Source organism: Varanus komodoensis, unplaced genomic scaffold (genome assembly GCF_004798865.1).
Source record: "Varanus komodoensis strain SLA01 unplaced genomic scaffold, ASM479886v1 scaffold12, whole genome shotgun sequence".
NCBI classification, from domain to species: domain Eukaryota; kingdom Metazoa; phylum Chordata; class Lepidosauria; order Squamata; family Varanidae; genus Varanus; species Varanus komodoensis.
The window spans coordinates 14644948-14663069 of record NW_025335349.1 but is presented as its reverse complement, the minus strand read 5'-3'; the positions used below and the strand labels follow the sequence as shown (position 1 = coordinate 14663069).

At 43.8% G+C, this 18122-nt stretch overlaps 1 protein-coding gene across 3 annotated transcripts in view; it reads left to right on the top strand.

The window, feature by feature from the left end:
- Nucleotides 1–805: 805 nt before the first annotated feature.
- NCALD (neurocalcin delta) overlaps nucleotides 806–18122 on the top strand; it is a 68232-nt gene continuing 50915 nt past the window's right edge. The window contains exon 1 of one of the 3 annotated variants that reach the window (XM_044421736.1): nucleotides 806–843. The gene's annotated coding sequence lies outside the window, so the exon portion shown is untranslated. Of the gene's footprint in view, nucleotides 844–6280; nucleotides 6389–12733; nucleotides 12879–18122 lie in introns of those variants that run through there. The other 2 variants (XM_044421735.1, XM_044421734.1) reach the window with 2 other exon arrangements.

The following is an 18122-nucleotide window of genomic DNA, read 5'->3' as shown; positions in this document are numbered from 1 at the left end:
CTTATTCTGTGAGCCACCTAGGGAGGCCATTCTGGCAGTTATAGGCGGCATATAAATATGTGAATAAATAAATAAGAATTATTTATTTTGAAAAGGAGAGCTCAGTGACTGAGATATACCCCTTATCACAGACAATATGGTGTTAGATAGGCTGTTAGAGGTGCCAGTTGCTGGGGGACTCTCGCCTGGCTTGTGATCTGCATGTAGGAATCTGTTAGGCCAATGTGGGAACGGGATGCTGCACTAGATGGACCTTTGGTCTCGTGTTGTGTGATCACTTATGCCCAGTGATCTAACTCAGGCTGAGCCAACAGATCTGGCGGCAGCTGCTTGCTCACCTGCTTGCCTGGCCAGCCAGCCAGCTTGCCTGTTTGTCCAGCTGGCTGGCCTCTCCCTTGCCTACTCCACTAGGCCAGTCTGCCTAGGCAGCTGCTGGCTCTCTCTTGGCAGCCCACTCAGCTGCTCCTGCCTTTTATCCCATGGTGCTCTGCAAGAGGTCGACTGACCTCGCAGGCATTTGGCTGAGTTCTCACGGGACCCCACAGCTGAGGCACAAGGCAGCACCTGGCAAAGATGCCTCCCTCTTGCTCCTCAGCGCCCCCTTTGTGTCCCCATTTAGCACCTCAGTTTGCTGTTCAAAGGAATGAGAGTACTTAGAGCAAAGTGGCACAAAACGTATAAAGCTGAAGGAATGGTCTGCTTCCTTGAGTAAAAAATGCCTCTTGTTTTCTCAATATGTTCTTGTCTTTTCTTTCTGCATTTTCTTGGAAGTATATAGCACTGGTTTCCAGAGGACGAATCTGCAGAGCATGCAACTACAAGCATATACTTATGGAATTAAAGGTGAAAACCTAGACTGGATACAGAGGTCTCTTGCTGACATTCACAACACTTGAAAATTTAAAAAGCAGCTTGGGAAAGGAAGAGATTTTGGGGTCACTGAGTAGGAAAAGGTAGTATGGTATAGTAGAGTGGAGTCTGGGACTCAGGCAATCTTGGGTTCTAGTCCCTGCTCAATCATGGAGCCACCTGGGTGACTTTGGGCCAATCACAGACTCTCAGCCCAACCTACCTCACAGGGTTGCTTTGTGGGGATAATATTGAAAGCAGCAGGAGGAGAATGATGAAGCTGCTTTGCATTCTTTAAAAAAAATAAACAAATGTGGGACATAAATAAATATTTTTCCCAGCTGGGCTATGAGCAAAAGCATGATTCTATGATTCTATGAAAAGTATAAAAATATTGCTTAGAAATTAAAGGAAGAACACTACAGCCAAAGTTCATAGCCATGGAATGTTGGGTAAAAGGTAGAATGGGAAAATGGAAATCATGTGGTCTCCTTATGGCTTGCAATGTCCTGGAGGAAGGCATGGCTCCCTGACTGGAAAACTGAAGAGGAATACTTTGGGTAGGAATTGAAGTTACACTGTAAGAATTTACGGCAACTTTCTCCTATTATTACTTTTCATATTAAGGCCTTAGGTTGGGGCAGTTCTTGTCTTCTAAGGAACCAGTCAGTTCATACCCGTAAGTACAAATTATTGATCTCTGGGAATGGAATAATTAAAGCTTCCTTCCTGGGAACATGAATTAGTGGTGTTAAAGGCGGGAACCAAAATGGACAGCTTGGGATTTTTCTTATAATGCTGTATTCATCCAGAAATTACCTTCCACTTGAGCTGACTTAAACAACCCTCTCTTTAGTACTAGCCAATGTGCAGTGAATAGAAATCCATGAATTATTTTACAGCTTCCCCTGCCCCCAAAGCCTTCACTACTTGAAATGCATTCTTAGCTGCATCAAAAGTGCTCATTTTTTCATTGTGATTGTATAAAATGGAGATGGGGTGCATTTTGCTAAACTCTCTCCCTCTCTTCTCAATTTGCTTGTTATGCTGCAACAAACCCAGTAACAGGGTTGAAGAAATAACATAACTGGGAAGTTCATTAAAGACACATTAGGTTTTGGTATAAAATACTTCATATTAAAATGAGGTGGTAGAGGGAGAAAGGAAGAGCAGGAAGGATGTTTTTTTTTTTAACAAAATAATTGCCTTCTGAACTATAGTACTTTCTGTATTTTAAAGATGAAAGTCAAATCTAGCCCTGCCATTTTATTCAGTTGTACAGCTAGGTGATTTTAGACCCTGGAAATTTTATGAGGAGGGGCCTTTAAGTGGCATGGATGTTACTTCTGTTGTTAACCAGACGACTACTATTTCCCTCTGTCCTCCTGTCCAACTGCCATTCCATGCTTGAAATGCTTCCACATTGTTGATATATTAGGGCAGAGATGGCCCCTGGACACCTTTCTTGTTGCACATTGTGGTATCCTATCCATTTATTTATTTAGGATATTTGTATGCCGCCCTTTGCAAGAGCCTCAGGATGGCTTACACAAATAAAATACAAATGTCTAACATAACATAAATAAATTAACAACCCACTCTGGCTGCAATTAAAATATAATGATAAAATTCAATAATCAATATTTTAATAAATTTTAATAAATAAAAAGGTCTTAACCTGGTGCCGAAAAACATATAATGACGGCGCCAGGCGGACCTCTCTTATCATTGTCATCGTCATCATCATCATCATCATTGCTATCATTACTTTGTTGACAGCTGGGATCACTTCAAAGCAAGGTGAGGCCTTCTACCCTCTGCTGGTTTCACTTCTCATGAATGCCTCTAGGCTAATGTGGGGCCCTGGACTGAAGATGGCAGGTGGAGTTAGGAGGACGCTTTCCTTTGCAGCACACGCAACCACCCGGAAAAAGAAGGGAGGGAAGAATCGGGCTCCCCGGCAAGTTTGTCAGGGGCAAAGAGGTGAAGCAGTCAGTAAGTGGCTTTGGGCAACTGCAGGATGAGGCTGGGATGGCAAAGCTAAGACAGATGCAGATCTGGGAAAGCAGGAGGCCCACATACCAGGATGATGGGATGCAGGGTAGGCTGGAGGAAGCCGGCTGGAACAGCCTGGGGGATAGGAAGGGTCTGAATGGATGGGGGTGCATGTGTGTGCAAAAGAGAAATTTTGGAAGAATTATGAAGAAGTGTGAGTGTGATGAGGAGTGTGTGTCTATGTATGTGAATAAGCATGCATGTTGGACAGATTGGCTACTTCTCTGTGTGTGTGTGTGTGTGTGTGTGTGTGAGAGAGAGAGAGAGAGAGAGAGAGAGAGAATGGACAGAGGATGGCTGGCCAGGGGCATATGGACCACGAAGAGTGCATGAGTTGAATAAGCGAATGAAAAAAGACCAAATGAGCATTTATGGGCGGTGAGCTGGTATGAGAAAGACAGAGAGACTATGGATGGTTGAGCCAGAGTGAGAAAGAAAAAAGGAGGGGGCAAATGAGCAGGCCAGCAGGGGTAGGAGGAAAAAAAGCAGCCCAGTATTTGGGGCAAGATACTTGTCCTTTGCTGGCATCTTTTTAAATTGTCCAGTGCCTAGAATAATATTCTTCTGGGGCTGCCTACTCCTTGAGATTTTATACACTGGACACAGGCATCTAAGCAAAGACACGTCACATATTTTAAATGACATGCACCTGTTTAAATTAGGACTATCGGCCATTGAAAGGTATTTTAAATCCATCCGAGGTCGGTCTAGCTTCTCCAACACCAGAGACACTGCTAGGGGTGGACCAGGACTGGTGGAGTCCCAGGCCCCTGGGACTGCCTCTGCTCTGCCATCCTGCTGTGCAAGGGCATCGCGAAAATGAGGCTACAGGGGCTTGGTGAGCTCTGTTGTATCAGATCCTCTGGCTTGGCGGGCGTTTTGTCCACATGTGCTTCACTCCCAGTTCCCACCGCCACCACATCTCCTCCTGCCTGAGTCCACCCTGCCCCCACAAATCAAGGGCTCTCCCCACCCGTATCTATACATCCTTTTTTACAAATAGGGTTGTCCATAGGAGACAGGGCCCTTCAAAAACGCACAAACTTTAGAGCATATATAAATTTTGCATTCACAAAATTGTGCCTTTTTTGTCCTTTGCACCTGAACCCTAAATCTGTTTGACATCCAGCACCATTTCTGCTAAACACAAAAGTGATTAAAACAAAAACAAAAACCACCTGCCTGCATTTCTTTTGGTAATGCAAAAGCTGGATTTTTCATAAAGCGCATAGATGCAAATGGCAAGTTATGTGCACACATGGATCTTATTTATTTCATTTCTATAATACTTTTCTTCCGTGGAATTCAAGCTCAAAACTTCCTTTTGCTTCCCAAAACACTGACCAGTCCCAGGTCTGTTCTGCTCTAGCAAGGCAGCTACATAACACATTCTGATCAAGTTTATAAGCTATTTTCCCAATCCAAAAGAAGTCCTCAAAGGTGGATCATTAAAAAGAAACACATACAACCAAATAAGTTTAAAGAGAGTTAAATAGAAACATCAAAATGACACAGGAAGCAGAAATGAAACCAGTGCCAAAACTGGCAGCTTGATTAATACCATGGAAACTAGCATGTGACTTATCTGTTTAAAGTCTATAGCATCTTATAAAAGTTAATAAGTCGGGACCAAGCAGGCTTCTTGGAGAATGGCTGTCATGGTCTTGGTGTTGCACCCAGGAAGGTCCTGTCTTGCATTTCTACCAACTGTACTCCTGCGGTTGTTGGAAAGAATTTCACAAATGCATTGCTAACTAATTGAATTTTCTCTACAAGATGCCACTGCCTTCATGCATGGGAAGCTCTACTCAGTGTCTTGCCTTTAAGATCAGTTAACTAAGGATACAGCCTTCTCAGTAGTGGCTCCTATCTTATGGATCTGTGATTGGCTCCTGTCAATTGTGGTATTTTTAACTGATGTGTTTCATTGGTCATGTTGATTTTTCATTGCTGTGACTTTGGAAATGTTTCTATACAGTCAGAATTATTTTTGCATATATTGCTGGCTTGCTTCTGGTTTTGGCTTTTAAAGTTTTATCTTAGTATTTTGTTGCATTTTAACTTTTAGACTCCTTTTCATGATGGCCCATGACAAAAAAGCGCAGCAGAGAGCCAAGGCTGGGTAATACCAGTGTGCTGTGGCAGTTAGTGTTGAACTACTGGACTAATACATGCAAGATCCAGGTTCTAGTCTCCACTCAGTTGTGAAGCTCACGGAGTGATGTTGGCCCAGTCGTTGATCCAGTTCACATGTCATTACCAATACCTGGGTTGTTTAACCCAGGGGCATATGCAAGCAAGGGTCCCCACAGCTTATCATGTCTATTTTCAGTTAACAACCCAAGAATGCCACATTCATGATGTCCAAACTAGAACTCCAATTTGTTTATGTTGAGGTTAAACAATTCAAGAGTTGAAACTAAAGTGACAAGAAACATTCAGGCACTTTCTTGTACTTCTCCTCCCCATTCCAGGAGTTGACAAAGACAATCAAACCAGGTTACTAACCCTCACCTTAACCTATCTGACAAGGTGAGAATACAGTGGAGAGCAGGACTATGTATGCTGCCTTGAGTTCCCTGAAAGAGGAGTAGTAATATATACATTAAAAGCCCCTTATTATATCATAAAATAGTAGAGTTGGAAGGGGCCATGAAGGCCACTGAGACCAACCCCCTGCTGTTGCAGGACACCACGTTATACCATTCCACTCAAATGGCTGTCCACTTTCTTTTTTAATGTCTCCAGTGTGGGAGAGCCCACCACCTCTGTAGGCAGCTGGTTCCACTGTCGCATTGCTCTGACAGTGAGGAAGCTTTTCCTGATGTCCAGCATGAATCTGGGTTGTCGCCACTTGACTTGATTATTCCGTGTCCTACACTCTGGCATCAGCAAGAAGAGATCTTGACTTTCCTCTTTGTGACAGCCTCTGAGATACTTATAGAGGGATATCATGCCCACACCGCCCAAAATTCCACAGAAATGTGCAAGCTTTTGAGTTCGCCAGGAGCCCAGCTGGCTTGATCCAGAGTTCGCAGACTCGCGCGCGAACTTTTGCTTGCTAAAAAAGAAGAAAAAGAAATCATACTGGTATGCATTCTCATTTCTAAATCCGGCTTGAGTATTCCCGGGGCAGGGCTTTGCTTTGCTTTTAAAACTCCCTCCTCGCGTCTGGAGGATTCCGCTCGGCCCCGGACGGGGTCCAAAAGCGTGCACACGGATGACAAACGACCCCTCGAAACGCTTTCCGCGAGCCGGGCCGCGGTTGCTACGGCGACCAGCGCTCTTTGGGTTTGCACCGAGCCATGTGATAGTGACTTTGACGTCAGCCGGAGGCAGGCTCTGAGCCCGGAGACTACGGAGCCGGAGCCCGAGCGAGATCCGGTGGATGCTGCAGGGCTTATCTCGCCCGCCCGCTGACCTCGCCGCTTCCTCCGGGCTCCGGAGCATGGAGTGCTGAGGAGTCTCCCGTCTGCACTGCGAGGTACGGCTTCGCGCGCCCAGGGAGCCGCGGGAGGATCTCCCGGTCCCGGCGGCGGCTGCGCCTTCTCTTTCTCCCCTTCCCCGCGTCCCGTGCGCGCTCGCCTTGGCCGCGGCGCAAGTTCCCCCTCGGAGGGCAGCGGCTTTTCCCCTCGGACTTGCCGGCCAGCGGGCGGCGGCGGCGGCGGAATGCGGAGCAGGGGCAGCGGCAGGGGAGAAAGCGCAAGGCGCCGGGGCTGGACTTTCTTTCGTTCTTTCGCTGCCGTGGGATGAGGAGCGGTAGGAAGTGGCTCGGTTCCCACGAATGCGATTTCTTTATCAGTCCCGCCCCACCTTTCCAGGCGACGGGGGAGCTCAGAGCTTTGATCGAGGGTTAAATATTAACGGAGTTCCTGATCCTATTAAAGAACCGCTGTGGAAGTGGGCTATATATGTATGTATTTATTAAAGATCCCGCTGGGTTTGATTTCCGAAGCTTCGGATGCATAAACGTTTGCCGTGGGATTTACTTCTCAACCAGTTCCTGATCGCAGGCAGGGCAGGGCTAACCTGGACTCAATAGGCTTCCTTGGAAGCAAGCCCCGTTGAATTGCATGGAAGGGAAGCCGGAGTGCACAAAGCCGCCAGAAATCTATGGATTTCTGTTTCTTTATTCTTCCCATGCCCGTTAGTCTAGATTCTGATGCAAATTGGAGAGGCCTCTTATTCGGGCAACTAGGTTGGTCGTGAGCAAAGGGGCTCAGGATCAGCCTCAAACCATAATTGGAAATATTCCAAGATACTAAGTATCTAGTGTACTGCCGCTCTTTCCCCCACTCTGCTTACATCTTTGTGTTTAAACTTCTGTGGAGGAAAAGATGCAATAGATTAAAAAACAAAAGCAAAAGAACTCATTTCCTTTTTTTAACAGTATGGTCCCAGTTGTTGGTAATGACAATGGACTAACTTGTCTGGTCGTCTTTGTTAAAGAGGAATCATAGGAAATGAATGGCTAGCATGTACAGAGCAGTTGCGATAAAAACTGCTGAAACCCTGAGCAGTGTTTGAATGAGAGTTAGTATGGGAGACTGCCGGAGTAGATTCCGTGGGACCGGGGAAGACTCACATATTAGAACAATGACATGATTCACCACTTATTTGACTCTTTGATGCTGAAAGTGTAGGGCTTTGTCATTAATAGCAATGGTCTTAATTTCCTTGGCATTGCTTGTGAACCTGTATACTGTGTTTAAGATAGCTATTTTAGAATGCACAAGCACATGTTCAGCTAAGGAGTGAAAGTAATGTCGTTAAAACTTTTCAGCTATGTTAAAGCAAAGATGGCTTTGGAAACGCAATGGGAAATCTTTTTCCAGAGTACTTGCAGATGCAGAGCTCTTAGCATTACCAGTCAGAAGACATTGTACTGCTATTCCCTCTTCACAGCTGTTTTTCTGGAAAGGAAAAGATGGAAGAAACTGTAGGAAAACACAACACGGTTAAAAGAAAATACCATTTCAACCAGCCATACTATTTCATGAGTGAGTCTGGGTGATCATGCACCTCATCTGGAAGCGACCCTTGTCTCAATTTGGTGGGCTTAATATTTGTGAGATAGTTTCCCTAAATTTGATATTCTGCATGGGGAGAAATAAAGACAATGTCTGATCCACAAACTTATAGTAAGTTGTTATAGCACTGGAAACTCTGTTAGGAAATTTGATTTTAAAATGTCACTTTTGAGGGTAGCTGCCCATTTTATTTGCTTGGGAAGAATGCAATTAAGCAATCTAAAAGACTGCAACAACTTTAAAGTACCTTTACAGACAGTGTAGTTTTACTGATGTATTAAAATTCTATTTGGAATCCCTCCTGGGAGAAACGAATCCTTTTAAACGCCCCACTGTGTGTGTTAATCAGCTCCTAGACTTGAAGGCTAGACTATGAACTCCTTATGCTGTCAAACAGTAGACAAGTTGTTCAGATATAAGGAAATACTCATTTAAATAATTGTTTTCAAGTGGATCACATTTGTATAGTAGTCTAGCTCTTTAACTTCCTGAACTGCTGCACAGAAGTTGAAATTTACATTTTTATTTTTTTGGCTTTAGACTAATCTACTCTGTTTGCATCCTCTGCCAGTTATTTACTCTGAGGTAGACCTGTTCTGAAACAGTGGGCTGTGGATGGTGATGAACACAGAATTTATTTATTTATCTATGTAAAACATTTCTATCCCGTCCTTCACGGCAACCTCTCAGGATGCCTTTCAAAGCTTAACATCAACAACAATAATAAAAGTACAATCGGTAATAAAATAGGTAATAATCTAATGCCTCTTTTACGAAACCTCATTCAGCTGGTACTGAGAACAGAAATGTAAAATAAAATATATTCCGAGGAGTTTCCCATAGTCCCAAAGAAGTCCCCTAAGACATGTCAGATCCAGCTGTTTAGGGGTCCTTGAGCAAAACTCCCTCCATGGGCTCCCTCCCTTTCTAATCATCATTTTCACTAGTTGCAATGGCTTCTGATGCACTCACTCAATGGCAGGTGGCAGGCTGGAGAGCAAGTCGACAGTGGCATCTACTGCTCCCGGATTTCGCCTTCACTGTTGGTGGGGCCAGAACAAGAGGCATGGGAACAAGAAGGCTGCAGTGGTGATGCAGAGGAACAAGTGCAGGGAGCTGTTGTCCATGGGCCCTTGCTGGGGTGTGAGTCCTTGGCAGGTGCCACTCAGGCCTACATTTTCAACTAGACCTGCCCTGAAATGGCTTTACCTGCTGTGTTTCTTAAGAATGAACTAGGCTCTTCGTTAGGAGATAGAAACAAAGAACTGATGCACATTGTCATAGTTACTCAACAAGCATTGCATTTGAGGTTGGAAGCTGGAAGAACTGACACTCTGCAGCCAAATTTTTTCTTCAGAGAATAGCATTTCTCCACATTTCTTCAAATCTTACCTTCAAATAACTCAAATTCTAATGGGTGTTGTGAGGAAAAAGAGTAGATTTTCAAGATTACAAAATCATAGCATGATCAAGGCCTTTCCCTCTGGTCTGAGGATGCATTGATTTCTGACAGCCACACCCTAGTAAAGACACACGAGCCAGAAAAGTTAGTCTTCTATTTTACTGTGTACTGTGTAGCATAACAAGCTTAAGACATCTCTTTATTCTGTTAAGGCCAGGTGGTTGCATAGTTCTTACAACAACAAAAACATCCTTCTGCATAGTGACGTTCCGGTGTCGGTTGCATAATGTCTGTAAGCTGCTTCCCATGGGATGTGCCACAGTACAGGGTAATACTCTATGCCAGTTCCTCGCATGGAGGCTGCCCATGTGACTGGGCATTCCAAATGGCTATGCTGATTGCACACAGTGTAGTTAGAAACACAGAAACAGAGCGAGACAGACGGGGTCTCCCGGGCCATCTAGTCTGACCCCCGGCTCCAGCCGGCTCCGCTCATGACATGCCCACCATGAGCATGTCCAGCCTGTCTTTGAATACCCTCACCGATGGGGCCTCAGCGACCTCTCGTGGAAGCCCATTCCACACCCTCGGGGTCCTCACTGTCAGGAAGTGCTTCCTGGCATCCAGCTGTCACAGTGCGGCATCCACAAGCTGGTCTGGATCAGCCCTTCCCAACCTAGTGCTCCAGATGTGTTGGAATGCAGTTCCCATAATTCTCAGTTCCTATGGTTCACTGTGCATGCTGACTAGGAATGCCCGGAATTACAATCCAACACATCTGGAGGGCACCAGGTTGGAGAGGGCTGGTGCTAATTGCACCAATGTAATAGGAAGCCACCTTGTAGTTACTTGGTCTTTCTTTGTGACACATAACTGGATTTATGTTACATGGATAAGCATGTCTCTTTGTGGGCTGATCCTCTCTCAGTTCTCGCTTGTGAGACCTCCTTTCTGTTTATTTCAAAGCCTAACATATGCATAATTGTGTAATTCATTATTCAGCTCAGTATGGTTTGATTTCCATATTAGCCATAGGCAGTGACAGAAATGCAAGACTACAGTACATAAAATGATGAGGATTATGACAATGGGCAAAGAGGTGGATCACCCAGATTAGTTCTTATTACAGCAGTCATGACAGCAATTCACAATTTGATTGAGATTCAGTCAAAGCTACATGAGATTTAGATAATGTTAAATATAAATTTGGTTTGAATAATAGTTGCTGCAATCGGTTAATGAACGAAAAACCTTAGTGGAAGATCTTACTAAGACATGGTTAAACATAGGTTAATGGCATCTGGTGGACTATATTTGGTTTATTGAATTAATAAAATAGAAAAGCCTTTGGCAAAAAGTAACCTATGAGTCACCATATTTAAAAATGGTTTGAAAGCAAAACTAGTTGGTTCCACAGGCTACAACCAAATATTGTGCACCTGTCATTTATTTTAGCAAGCTTTTTGGCATAAAACCTAATTGAACTGGAGGCTGTACAACTGCAGTGCTAGATGAATTCATTTATCTTTATTATTAACATTTATATACCTAAACAACAACAGGGAGACATTCCAATCCAAAATGAAAGTGATTAAAGTCACAACAGTGCCTGCTTTATGGTGTGCTCATGCGCGCATACACACAAAAGACAATTTTGTGAGTAGTCACTTGTTTTTTTTTGGTTAATATAAAAATATTGCCTTATTCACTAAAAACTCATTAAGGCAGTGTGCAGCAATTTAAAACCATAACATGATAAAAATATGAACATCGGCACTTAGAAACATCACAATTTAAAAGGCTAAGTTAAAAAATGTTTCTTCCTACCCTTTCTAAAATCCAAGAGAGTGGAAGCCAATCTTGAGAGGGGCATGTGGTGCATCTACAGTTTGGAGGCAGTGTGAGGGGTGACACTAAAAGGAAGCCCTTCAGTCCATAGGCAGTGGTCTTGAATAGAAGTGGTTGGTGTCCTTGGTGGAGTCCTGGTGATTTTGTGGCTCTGCCAGCACCAAAGGTTTAGGTTTCCCTACCGTGCTAGTTATGGTATGGTTTTCCATTTGTAGTGCTGCTACAAGCATGAAATAAGGAGTAGTCTTCCAACACTGATAAGCTAAAGACAGAGGTGGGATGATCCCAAGAATATTTAATTATTTGAAGCTGTTGCCTTGGAATTTGACACATGTGTTTAAGGATGGACAGGGTTAGCTCCCTAATTAATCCTTTGATGGCTGCTTAGTTTCTGGAGAGTTTTGCAACTCTTGCCAAGGGGAGGTGGGATGAAGATTCCTTAAGAGACATCAATCTAGTGTAAGTCAGCCCAGGTCATAGTGGAATACTTGGCCACAGGTGTGAGCATCACTGTTGCAAAGGACACACACCTCCTGTGTGGTAGAGACTTTAACTCAACTTGTCCTCAAGTATTAGTTTCTGTAAGAAATGGTGCTGGAGAAAGGATCATAGGACAGATTCTACCCTTTTAATTAGGCAAAACAAATGGCTTGGGAGAAGAACACCAAACTGACACTCTCCCTTGCGGTGCACATACCAACAGTTGTATACAACTGTCTGGAGTACAGGTAGGTATGGGGGTACTTGTAGTCTTGCAGATGCTTCAGCTTGGCTGTGCATCACCATGATTTGATAGTTTGATTTGCAAGTAATGCTAGATGCTGTAGATAGGGGTTCTTAAGCGTTCTTCAAGATGGTAGACCATAACCACATTCCTCTAAATTAATCCACAACTCTCAAGACTAGCTTTTATGTCAAAATCCCAAGTTGTTATGAGGGTCCTTAAACCAAGTAAGACTTTTGGGTACTTCTGCATGCAAACATGTTCCACTTTGAAGAATGTGGGTGGGATGGATGACAGAGATGCTATTGATGCCTCTCCTTACCTATAGCACCCCTCCCTTTACCTTCCCCAGATTGGTTTCAGGATTGCTTTTGCAACCCTGGTAAGAAGAGCTGCTGATGTGCTTTCTGCAACATTGGGGTGGTGACCCAGGGGAGATCTGTGATCAGACCTTCTCTGCACTCTGTTTGGGGGCAGGGGGGGCAGTGTTGACCCATATACTGTTTGGGGGCAGTGTTGACCCATATGCAGTATTACCCTTCTCATGTTAAAAAGAGAGAAGCCAGATGCAGCATAAAGACCTGAAACCACAACTTATTTTAGAAACAAACAAAACTGAAAGCATGGAATGCTCTAGGGCTGCTCTTCACTGAGAGTGATTTGAACATATAAGCTAGTGGGGGTTGTGGGGGAGGAGGATTCTGCTTCCTGCTTTGTACTATCTCTGTTAACCATAGCAGGTCTTGAACATTTTCTGCCGCAGTCGGATGGGCAAGTAGGATACAGAGACGTCTTCCATGCATTGCTCTGTGAGATGTGCAAACTTTGCTTTGGACAGTGTGAAGTGTGAAAACGTGAAGATGAAGCATATGACCTGCACTCCTTTCCTCCATCATGCCTGCATGACAAGCTCTTCTTTTGTCTTCTTTTCAAGTTCTGAACAGAATCTATTCATTTGAAAAGAATTCAGGTACTTGTGGCTACTGAGAGAAGAACTGAACTGTATGCTCAGAAAGCATGTGCTATCACATTCCTTCTGTTTAGCCATGTAGGTGCCCATAGCAAACACTCCCTTTGGGAGAGCTAGGAGGTTGGGGTGTGGGGGACTAGACTCAAATCTTTTGCCCACACCTTCCTCTTGATCCTGTGATTTTTCCAACCATGCTCAGAGGTGTGCAGCTTTAGAAGAACTGTACTGTTTGATCTTCTTGAAACATACAGATTGGATTGACTGTAGATTGCAGGGAGAACAGTCATTTTTAACATAGTCTTTTGCATCCACAAATTTCTCGCTTTTGCTCTAAGCATACCAAAAATGGACAAAGCTTTTTTCTTAAATGCAGAAATTCTGCACCGCCAAGTGCTCCAGCTGACGTAGTCTATGTGACCTTGTGGTTGGTCCTAATAGAGATATTGCTCTGTTAAAAATTTAAAGTTCTTTTTCTGTGGATCAGCATGGCTATCTGTACTTTTTCTGCATCATTTAAGCATATTACCTTCCCCGCTGTCATCATTTACTCCCCAGGTTATATAGGATTTGGCATGTATCACTCCTGTTAGTCTTGATAGGAGCTGCACGTGTGAGTCCTTCATGTGCACTCATATATAGCCTCTTTTTCCCCTGCAGGGAAACACAGGTTCTGAGTGACTGTTACAAGGGGAAAAACTAGCATGAAAGCACACTTGGGCCTTATCAATTGAATTCCTCAGAACAGACAGAAGTCACAACCATGCGCAGATGCGCCTCCTCATTGATCTGTATTACTGCATTTTCTTTAATGTGTGTGTGGTGACCACTGAGTGACCATTCCTAAAACGTAAAGAGTAATCTACACGAACGCACTTGCCAATCTTGCCTTCATATTTTTGTTCTTTTATCACATCTTTTTCCCCAAACCACCTTTCTGTGCTTTCCACGTAGTTCTTTTGCTAGTGCATGGCCAACCTTGCCCAGTTGGGAGTGGCCTTCACTTTTAGAATGAGCCTTACAGATTCTTTTTGCCAGCTCAAAATTCATGGTGGCCTTCCATTTTCTTACCATTGTCAATTGGGAGGAGGGGTTGTTTGGATATTCTGTTTTTTAGGCTTGATTTTAATGCTCAGCTACACACATGTGCAGTTGTGAATAATTTGTATGTTGTATTAAAGCCTTCATTGCAGCACAGCTGTGTAGAACTGGAAGGGAAGAAAATGCATTCCTGTTTGCAAATTTTTTACAAACCCATTCTTTATAGCAAAACAGACAAATAAGAAGAGGGGAACTTACGTTGGTTTCAACATCACTTGTGCTATTTGCTGCAGATTGTCTGCATGGAAAATAGGTGATACAAACATACTTCAGCCTGCAGAGTCTGGCAATCAGGGGATTCAGAGGACAAAGAATTATGCTCTGTATTAAAATGATCACTACAGAAAGCAATATGATTTTCCGTAATGGTAAAAACTTCATTTTTCAGTGTTGCTTTTATTTCAGCCTTGCAATCCTGTACTGCTGTGCAGCTGCAAATGCTTGCTATTTTTCAAAACTGATCTGGTGCATACGGTCATTTATCCCACAAATGTAGTATTATAACGCTGCTTGTGGTACTACATCGTATTATAAATAAAACTACCCTCAGCTCTCCTGCACTTTTTGCACTGTGGCAGAGCACTTACTTGCAAGATGAATATACGGGATTCAGTGTAAATCTGGATATAAATATAATAATATACCACTGTACTCCTCAACATGTGCCACAGAATATACTACAGAGTAGCAGTTGCATATAAAAAAATGCATTGTAACTGAATGCCTTTCATATGCAGAGCTTCTAGTTTAGACTGTATCTTAACTGCTTTCCTGTTGGCTGGGTATGTAGGAGAAGGTTACTACATATCCTGTATAAGGTATATGGCATTCTGAATCATACAGATTCAATAAATGTCACACAATCTCTAAAAGCTTCTACTCAAAATTATTCTGGAATATTTTTGGTATTCCTTTTCTCAAGAGGCTGTTCTACGGGGATCTGTAGTCTTTACTGCCTTTGAGACTTCCAACAATTAAATAAAAAAAGGATCTTGGGTTACATTCTCACTGAAATTTAAGCAGCAGTTGCATGCTCACGCTACACTCGGGTTACGCACTAGTTTTTGACACATGTACCCCTTCCCTCTTTGGAATTATACTAGAATTCTGCATGTATGGCGATGGCTTGTTTTGCCCTGCACACCTGAGCAAAAGTGCAAAGCAAAGCTGCTCATCAATGGAAGAGGATGACATGGGACAAATGTGTAGTTCTTCTGCTTTGCAGGTTGCCTCTTCCCTTGCTTGCATGTGTGGGATATTCTGCCCTGACAACCCTCATTTTTGAGGGGTTGGAATGTGGATGTTTTGTCAAAAGTCCAAATGCCTAATACCTCTTATGGTTGCAGCAGGGTCCTCAAGTTCCTGTATTGTGTTTTGCAAAGCAACTTTCTTCCATGTCCTTTCTTCAGGTCACCAGATTTCACTTCAGGCACTCCAGGTATGTGCAATGTGGTACACAGAGGTATCCTGAGGATTTGACGGTTATTCATTGATGTTTGGAGGCTGAGTTATGCCACACCAGTGGTGTATCTAGTCCTGCACCAGCTCTCCCAGTGTGGTTTCCCAAGCTGAGGAAGACTGCTCTTCCCTGGTGACATGGATGTGATAGTTATCAACTATTTTTAAGTGTTTCCTCCTATTAAAATCAATGGAGGAAAATTATTTGTGTCAGGTTTGATGTGGTGTAAAGTCACACCATTGACTTGTGTGTGGATTGGGAAGGGCCACGGCGTGCACTGCAGAAGGTTCAGTCCCCAGCGTCTGCTGCAGTGGCCGGAAAAGCTTTGCCTGGAATCCCGAAAAGCTGCTGCCAGTCCATGTCAAGAACAGAAGGACCAGTGCAATGATTCCGAATAAGGCAGCCTTGCGTGTTTCTATGTTCTTATGGAAGGGGTACAGGAACAAAGTGTAAGAGCACCCCAACCTCGTGCTACCCTGTCTTGGCCACAAGTCACCCTTTTTAGCCATTACACTGGTATATCTTTACCAGTGGAGCTGCTCTACCAACAGTGTGTTCCATCGGTGCATCTAAGGTGCTTTCCCATTTATGGCAGTGGGGTATCTAGTGTAGTGTACTGGGATTGCTGCTAATACCTACAACCTAGCTTTTCATACTACAGTGCCCATCACCCCAAAGCTGCATGGTCAGTTCCGGGAATGAGTGGAGCCTGGGTCTGACGTATCCGGAGGGCAGCAAGTTGGCAAAGCCTGCTAGTAGAGCCGAAGTATTGGCCTGCACTCTACCTTTTCCTTCCTAAATAGCAGGAAATAAAAGCAGACTCTCAACAGCCAGCAATTTTTGTCATTCTTTTACACTGACCGAATGATTTCTGCCATCAGATTTGCATTTCAGTCCAAAATATGTTATGGAAATATAATTAGAAACGGGAGTTCAGATTGATGGGATACAAGATTTCCCAGAGGAACCCTTGTGAACAAACATCTCTCGTCAAAATAGGAACTAAAATCCTGAACTAAGAGGAGGGAAATAATGTTCTTCTGGAAGTGTTTTCCTGTGATCATTGTGTTTCTTCAGCTTTCTGATATATCTTCATCCTGTGGGTAACCCTCATGTTCATGAAAGCACATACGTAACATCAAGCCATCTTAAGTTGTCTTTCAGACACTCACAATAGACTTTCATCCTGATGTTTGCTACTGGATAGATTTCAGCTGGCATTGAGACAAGGGTAGGAATTTTGACTTCCAGCCTGATGTTAGTAGTTCTGCTAATGCTGATTTTCTGTATGGGAAGGCCCATACTGAGTGGCATTTCCTGTGGATGCAGCCTTCTTTGTTTGTTTTTAACTTCAATCTATAAAAACATTTTATGCATAATACACAGCTTGGCTGATTCATTTGCAATACCAAAAAATCAGTACAGGTTGCTTGTGGTGGCCACAGCATGACACTATGGCAAAAATTCAGGAAGCAGGTACAAACTTGTAGATCATGTGAGGGTTCAGTCTTATGTGAGTGTAGATAGAAAAATCATGTGTATGTTTAGATGAGTTTAGGTTTCACCCTAGTTTAATTTGAAGGGGGAAAGGTGCAGGGATGGATTCCTGTGAGCATTGCACCCCAAGGATCGTCTCACCCCTGGGATTGTCTCTTCTCTTGCTTATGACTGATTCAGTCAATGCTGGCCTCCACCTGAAAGCCTTGTAGGGTTTCTATTTTTGATTCTGGACGAGTACCTGTGCTTTTAAAAATAGACTAATGTAAAGAAATCCAGCAGTGCATGTGTGTTGATGGAGGTGTTAAGAGCATCCTTAATTAGCAGGAACCTCTTCCACTGCTTAGTCAGGATTCTTGCTGTTTCATACCTGCAGGAGGTAGGGATTTGTTTGTGCAGGGTACAGTGCTTTCCTTGAAATATTTGCCACTGGCTGGTCCATTTGTAAATGCCTGGTAATGTGTGTCTGTTTGCTTGAAGAGTTAATATACTTAACCCTTGACTACTGGAGCCAAACCTTTGTCCTTTGATGGCCTCTGCTCTTCACCCCCACCCCCTTCTCTGCTCTTGTTTAAATAAATACTCTGCCTTTTTTCCTCTTGGAAGTAACCCACAGCCCCCATTTTTATCCTCACAGCAGCATCCTACCCTGTGAGGTGGGTCAGGTTCGGAGGAGTGACTGACGAGCCCCAAGTCACCCAGTGAACTTCATGGCTGAGTGGGGACTAGAGCATGAATCTCCCGGGGCCCTTGTCCAGCTCCCTAACCACCGTGCCACCCTCTTGTTCCTACAGTTTTTAAAAAATTTGAAGCCAAGTAACAGGGGGAATCACATAGGCAGTTTGCCATAGGCACATGAGAATAAAGAATGGATCAAATGGGTCAAATGGATTAAGATGACACAACACAAAAATAACTTTGCGGACAGGCAAACGTTAGCGTATCTAAGGGGTGCCCCCAAAGGAAGACTTTTCAGGACAGGCACATTAGCATATCTGAGAGGAGAAAGCCCTGCAACAGGGATTTCCAATCAGATCAGGAATCCCACTTTAAGCTTAAAGCTGTCCTTACCATGTCAGGCTTTTAGCAGCCATGTTTGGCAGAGCTTTTGCCCATTTTGTCCTGACATCATCAACAGTTAGACTAGGCAGGGAGATAGGTCACCTGGCCAGCCTTCCCCGCTGTGGTGA